Below are 8,007 nucleotides of genomic sequence, written 5' to 3' on the forward strand. Positions count from 1 at the left end.
AATCGGATTTTTGTACTAGATCAAATAGAAAACAACAGAGACAGTTTTAAATAGTATGAAATAATTAATTCGAAATAGTTACAAACGGATAGAATCTCGGATGACAGCTTTGTGTATAACAGCTTTTAGAAGGTAGTTATATCTATTGTATCATGCATAGTTTTTCTACGTAGGTAATTTATTTGGGCAAAGAACGTGGCCGCTTTTCCAGAGGAGTAGGTTGGACGCTTTTTCCGACCGGGCCCCATGATTTGTGATCCACAGATAATACTAACAACTTGAAAAAAAAAACGAGGAGCCACATTTTTAGGCGAAAAGAAAAGACGTTGCTTAAACATCTATATTGTAAAATATTATCACTCTCAATACAAGTGATATAACAAGAAAAATATGAACGTCATAGCCTACATCATATGACTCAAACACAAAAAAGTTTATACTAAGAAATAGCGGAACAAGCTCCCTATTTCATTCTCACTGTCAACAATGGCAGTGTTTGTTAGAACTATTCTGATCACTTTTAGGCAGGCAGCAGTGTTGTTCAGGGCAAAACATATGCAGCAGCCGCTTTTGCCGCCCTTACAACTTTACCATACCTTTCTCTACCAATCTTACTGCTAATTGGTAACCTATATAAATTAGTATGTTATAATAGTTAATGACTGTAATAGTAATATGAGACGCGATCACAAATGTTTACTAAGTCCTTTGAATATAATTTTATTTTACTCATCCCATTGTATTACAACAGCCTTAATTTCAGTTCATATTATGTGATACATAGATGTACCACATTCGAAGATGACCGTCTTCATAAGGTACATTCACGAGCCCATGTCTTTTGTCTGACTTTCATACCGTAGTAGCTGATAGTTGCTATAAGCAAACGCTCGTGAGTGTCAGCATTTTAAGACCAACAATAAAATATTCCCCCTATAACATCTATTAACCCTTCGGTGGCCGCGCTACATAGGCCTACCAATCTGCCCCGACGGAAGCGGCGACTGATGACCATAGATGTTAAGTCCTATAGTGCTCAGAGCCATTTGAAAGGAAGCGGCAAATTTTACACTACTGGCCATTCAAATTGCTACACCAAGAAGAAATACAGATGATGAACGGGTATTCTTTGGACAAATATACACTCCTGGAAATGGAGAAAAGAACACATTGACACCGGTGTGTCAGACCCACCATACTTGCTCCGGACACTGCGAGAGGGCTGCACAAGCAATGATCACACGCACGGCACAGCGGACACACCAGGAACCGCGGTGTTAGCCGTCGAATGGCGCTAGCTGCGCAGCATTTGTGCACCGCCGCCGTCAGTGTCAGCCAGTTTGCCGTGGCATACGGAGCTCCATCGCAGTCTTTAACACTGGTAGCATGCCGCGACAGCGTGGACGTGAACCGTATGTGCAGTTGACGGACTTTGAGCGAGGGCGTATAGTGGGCATGCGGGAGGCCGGGTGGACGTACCGCCGAATTGCTCAACACGTGGGGCGTGAGGTCTCCACAGTACATCGAACCCATCGTTCTACCATTCCTAGACCGGCAAGGGAACTTGCTGTTCCAACAGGACAATGCACGTCCGCATGTATCCCGTGCCACCCAACGTGCTGTAGAAGGTGTAAGACAACTACCATGGCCAGCAAGATCTCCGGATCTGTCCCCCATTGAGCATGTTTGGGACTGGATGAAGCGTCGTCTCACGCGGTCTGCACGTCCAGCACGAACGCTGGTCCAACTGAGGCGCCAGGTGGAAATGGCATGGCAAGCCGTTCCACAGGACTACATCCAGCATCTCTACGATCGTCTCCATGGGAGAATAGCAGCCTGCATTGCTGCGAAAGGTGGATATACACTGTACTAGTGCCGACATTGTGCATGCTCTGTTGCCTGTGTCTATGTGCCTGTGGTTCTGTCAGTGTGATCATGTGATGTATCTGACCCCAGGAATGTGTCAATAAAGTTTCCCCTTCCTGGGACAATGAATTCACGGTGTTCTTATTTCAATTTCCAGGAGTGTATTATACCAGAACTGACGTGTGATTATATTTTCACGCAATTTGGGTGCATAGATACTGAGAACCAGTACCCGAAACAACAACCTCTAGCCATAATAACGGCCTTGATATGCCTGGGCATTGAGTCAAATGGAGCTTGGATGGCGTATACAGGTAGAGCTGCACATGCAGCTTCAACACGATACCACAGTTCATCGAGAGTGGTGACGAGCCAGTTGCTCGGCCATAATTGACCAGACGTTTACAATTGGCTAGAAATCTGGAGCACGTCCTGGCCAGGGCAGCAGTCGGACATTTTCTATATCCAGGAAGGCCCGTACAGGACCTACAACATGCGGTCGTGCTGAAATGTAGGGTTTTGCAGGGATCGAATGAAGGGTAGACCCACGGGTCGTAACACATCTGAAATGTAACGTCCACTGTTCAAAGTGCCGTCAATGCGAACAAGAAGTGACCGAGACGTGTAAACATTGGCATCCCATACCATCACGCCGGGTGATACGCCAGTATGGCGATGACGAATACATGTTTCCAATGTGCGTTCACCGCGATATCGCCAAACACGGATGCGACCATCATGATGCTTTAAAATGAACCTGAATTAATTCGAAAAAATGACGTTTTGCCATTCGTGCACCCAAGTTCGTCGTTGAGTACACCATCTCAGGCGCTCCTGTCTGTGATGCAGCGTCAAGGGTAACCACAGCCATGGTTTGCCGAGCTGATAGTCCATGCTGCTGCAAACGTCGCCGAACTGTTCGTGAAGATGGTTGTTGTCTTGCAAACGTCCCCATCTGACTCAGGGATCGAGTCGGGGCTGCACTATCCGTTACAGCCAAGCGGATAAGATGCCTGTCATCTCGACTACTACTGATACGAGGCCGTTGGGATCCAGCACGGCGTTCCGTATTACCCTCCTGAACCCACCGATTCCATATTCTGCTAACAGTCATTGGATCTCAACCAACGCGAGCAATGTCGCGATACGATAAACCGCAAACGCTATAGGCTACAATCCGACCTTTGTCGAAGTCGGAAACGTGATGGTACGCATGTCTCCTACTTACACGAGGCATCACAACAATGTTTCACCAGGCAACGCCGGTAAACTGCTGTTTGTGTATGAGAAATCGGTTGGAAACTTTCCTCATGTCAGCACGTTGTAGGTGTCACCACCGGTGCCAACCTTGTGGGAATGCTCTGAAAAGCTCGAAATTTGCATATCACAGCCTCTTCTTCCTGTCGGTTAAATTTCGCGTCTGTAGCACCCATCTTCGTGGTGTAGCAATTTTAATGGCCAGTAGTGTACTTAACTCTCGGCCGATATCGCTAAAGTTAATTAAAATTAAGCAAATTTTAAACTGTTACTGTCTCTAGAGGTACATTTGTTTGCTATTGAGGAAGAAGAAAACATTCGTGAAATGCTGTTAACGTAGTTTGCAGTTTTTGGAATCTGCTGTTAGTTGCGAGAAGGATTTTATTATAAAATATGGTTGAGAACCGCGGGCTGCAATAATAGTCGACTCGGGTTGCTTGAGGCCTTCAGACCGCATTTTGACGACCGCTGTGTTAGACTGTAGTTCAGGTGCAACCGTGCTCACGTTTTGCCCTGTTGTCTCCTTGTGTGAGGGGAGACCTCGGCTCGGCGCAGATGTGTGTGTCACTCAGAGCTAGGCAGCTGCAGGAAATGCCGCTACATACAGCAGTCGCTTATGCAAGTCTGTCTGCTGCACAAAGTATCAAGGACGTGCAGGGAGTTGCAGCTTTCATAGCCGTCTGTGATTGCTCAGTTGCTGTTGCCCTAACGATGTTTAGATAGTACACGTGAGATATGCGTCACAGTAGGGCAAAATGACTATTTGAGGAGATGTGAGTGCCGAAGTAGGTATAAAGCAGTACAAGTCACATAACAGACAGAACTGCGAAGACAGTGTGACGACAATAGGTAAACCACGTTTTCTTCTAATTTCTTCTTCTGTAGTTGAGATTTCATCCAAAATCTTTCTACTCACCTCTCCTCCTCACAGCGACCTACATAACTCTCCAAAACACGTATTTCTGATTCTTTTACTTTTTAAGCTACAAATTGGGAAGAAAATACATATCACTGAACACTTTGCGTCCTGTGACAGACGTTTTACTGTCAAACAAGGAGTTACTAAGCATAGTGAAACAAGGGAATGGAATCTACAGATTTTAGGGATTTAGAGACGTTTTAGCCACAAAGTCAGCGAAAAGTCAGTCTCGATAAACCTTAACAAATCCAGAAAAGTATCTTTAGCACGGCAAATCGGACTCCAAACTTGTTACACTCTACCAGTTTCTTCAGTTTAACAGCAAATTTGGCGTTTATAGCTATGGGAAGAAAGTCAGATATCTGTTGCCTGGGAAGAAGTCTATGGCTATAATTGACAGGCTACACAAAGACCTTCATTATAGTCACAGTCAAACACATAGTTACTTTATAAAAAAATTGACTGCGAGCGTATGGTAGTACAGGGGAATATGATAGAACTGAAAAACACTGCTCGTGAAGGAGATCAAAATATTGATTTGGTGTACACTGCAATCTGACTGGAATCAAATACATTACATCACTGAACAGTAGTCTCAAAACAATCAAATTATTAAAAAACAGCACATTGATGGCATGTTAATAGGTGCTTGGTACAAACAGAGAACTTTAGCAGCTGGGTGTGTGGAAGTATTGTTCGCATGTAGGACAGTCTCTGCACGGTAATAATCTCCTGTACACACAATTACGGGCACTTTCTGATACTTCGGGTACCCTCTTCTAGCTACAGTGTACTCCTGCAGTCGGGCGTATAGAAGATGATAGAAATTTAGAATGCTTTCTTGATAGATGCTACGTTCCGATTATACTCGCTTGAACTGATTAGCGGAGGGTACTTTTTATTGGACTTCACAAACTCATTAGCGGAGGGTACTTTTTATTGGACTTTACAACAACGTATATTCCGTCCAAGCTGTTATTTATATAATTTTATCTTTTGTCCATTCTTAATGGCAGTTCTGCGCCTCTGGAGGTGCTGTAGGGAGAGGGGGGCCCAGGTGGTTGGCTCCCACACTGTGCAACACGTCATCCAGTGTGCTGCAGTATGTACACACATCTAAATCACATAAAACACCGTTATTCCACCTTTATTCTCGTCAGTTGCAATTATGTAGAAGTGTGAATTCACCATAAATATTTCAAGTCCACATCTTTCACAGTTTTGGAAACATAGAAATTTACTTAAGACACAAAATACATAGCAGTAAAATATAATTACGATTGGCATGTTCAGTGAGTGGGAAGACTGCGTGGAAACTGAATATTGAATTTTTGAGGGACTGAGAATGTCACAGCCTGTGAAGAAATACTGTGCGGTAGTTACGCCAGTAACAATACCAATTGAATTAAAATATGTGAGCAGTCCAGTTACAAACATGACAAACTCCATTTCTTAAAATTTTTCAGGAGTGGCAAAAAACTGTTTTGCACGTTTACTACCCGCCTTCCAAGTTGGTTATTATTGTCAGTTTCTTAGCATCGTCAGAATCGTATTTACATCAATATTCTCATATGATCTAGCATAGCTAAGTAGGAAATGATAGTTGAAAAATGGAGTTGGCCATGTCTGTAACTAAGGAATGAGGTTGGCCGTGTATGTAATGAACTTTAACTGAACTCTGGAAACTGAACTGTTCTAACACTGTAAAGTCATCAGTACTGTTGAAATTTATTGTAGGTACGTTTAACAAAAACTCAGAACTTCCAATTTTATTGAAGAACATGAGATTATTTTATCAAGCATACAAATGTAAGGAAGTGGTTCTGTTACTCTATACATACCACAACAGTGTTCAGTTGGTGAAGTTATACAATCACTTCCCCAACGTCATAATAAGCCTCATTATTCTGAATGAGACAGTCACAGCCGTCAACTTCTTCAGGTACCTCTTGTTTGGTGTCATTTTCATCAATGATGTTCTGAAACCATCTGAGTTCCTCACGATTGTTCCATTGCTTCCCGTCGTGTTTTAGAAGCAACTTCCTGACATTTTGTACCTTCGAGGGATTTACTCTGATGCCAGGAACTAGTTACGTAGGATTTATGTCTTTCGGCCGTTTACCTTTCTTCATAACTGACCAAGGCTGCGCAATCTCGAAATTATAGTTGAGGTCTCCACTAACAGTCACCGAGTTTGACTTCCTAGTCAGCAAAAGTCTTTTAATTTTTTTTCTTTCACTCATTTTTTAGGTCTAGCTTTCCAATAAACGTCATTCCAGTGAGTGTTCAAGAGCTTTACAATTCCGTCATCACGGAGTGTTAATGGTCTGAAGATGCTCGTACAACGATCGAAAACGGTCACCTGGTAAATAAGATTTAAGAACTTACATGGATTCATCGACCGTTTTTGTCACAGAATGTACGATTTCTTTCTTCGACTCTTTGCCCGTTAAGTGCTCTCAGGAGTCCTTTAACCTCTGTGTTACATTACGGCAGTGTCACGTGTTATTCTGACCCCATATGGGACATACACACGTGTTCAGTACTTAAACATGAGATAAAATGGTTTTTTACACAATTTATTTGAATTACAGTTTTCCAGTACCATACGGAAGAATAGTACCCTTACATACAACTCTACTTGTGTGGTAGCTCGACTCCATTTCTCATCACATCCTACCTCCAAGTTTTTTTATTTTTTTTATTAAATGACTCACTCTGCTTCTGACTCTGCAATTAGACTGTCAAAAGATGCCATAATCTATGTTCCGGAAAGGGCACATCTTTTCATTTGTCTGCATCAATAACTAGTTTTCAGTCCTGGAACCAGGCTATAGTCTATCGAAATACAAATTGGTAAAATTTCTTACCTCACACTATTTCTTCATGTGACAGCGCACTATCTACTAAAAATTGGAGACTGTTAGTAATACTGTTCCCTAAGTCATTAGCATATGACATAAATAGCACCAGCCTCATTGCTCTCCCTTCAAGACACATATGGTTTCAGTATTTGTAGATGAGTCTCTATCCTGGACCACGTTCTGCCCAGCATGTCAGGAAATTTTTAACATAGTCGCATCCTATAGAAATGCAATTGCTTCTTTAGATTTCGATCTGGAACTGAATCAAATACCCTTCTCAAGTCTGTAAATATCGGGCCAACCTGGTTGCTGTGTCCGTGGCTCAGATGATATCTTGTGAGAAGAATACGATTGGGGCTTCACTAGTTCAGCTCTCGTCTTATCTCTCTCCCAATGATGCGAGTCCTTAAACGCAGCACAGGGCTAAGGCGGAGATTATAAAGTACAGGGGGAACAGTGACGGATCGAATCGTTCTGTCAGCCTGTGACGCGTATACGATTGTCACCATTGTTCATGCACTGCCGTGGTATTACGTGTGGTAAGAGCTCTATTCACTTTTTCATTTAAAAAGTCCATTAACGAAGAGGTTCCCTACCCGAATAGTATGTCGTTTTTCATAACAGGTAAGTACAGAGTTCTTCGGAAGCATACGTAACTGTTTAGGGGAACACCGCGGTTCCTGGTGTGTCCGCTGTGCCGTGCGTGTGATCATTGCTTGTACAGCCCTCTCGCAGTGTCCTGAGCAAGTATGGTGGGTCTGACACACCGGTGTCAATGTGTTCTTTTTTCCATTTCCAGGAGTGTATTTTGAAGGCTTACATTGTGTCCAGTTTTTCGTAACCAAGCGGATAATGTGGTACGTGTCATCGCAACAAGATCCGATGTTTACTTTTTTGATATCCGGGAATTTGTTCCCTGCATCTTCGGGCCCTATTAACTGAAAGAATACCAGCCGGCTGCAGCAGACCGTTTGCAATCGGATTTTTGTACTAGATCAAATAGAAAACAACAGAGACAGTTTTAAATAGTATGAAATAATTAATTCGAAATAGTTACAAACGGATAGAATCTTGGATGACAGCTTTGTGTATAACAGCTTT

The sequence above is a fragment of the Schistocerca cancellata genome, chromosome 8 (assembly GCF_023864275.1).
Source record: "Schistocerca cancellata isolate TAMUIC-IGC-003103 chromosome 8, iqSchCanc2.1, whole genome shotgun sequence".
NCBI classification, from domain to species: domain Eukaryota; kingdom Metazoa; phylum Arthropoda; class Insecta; order Orthoptera; family Acrididae; genus Schistocerca; species Schistocerca cancellata.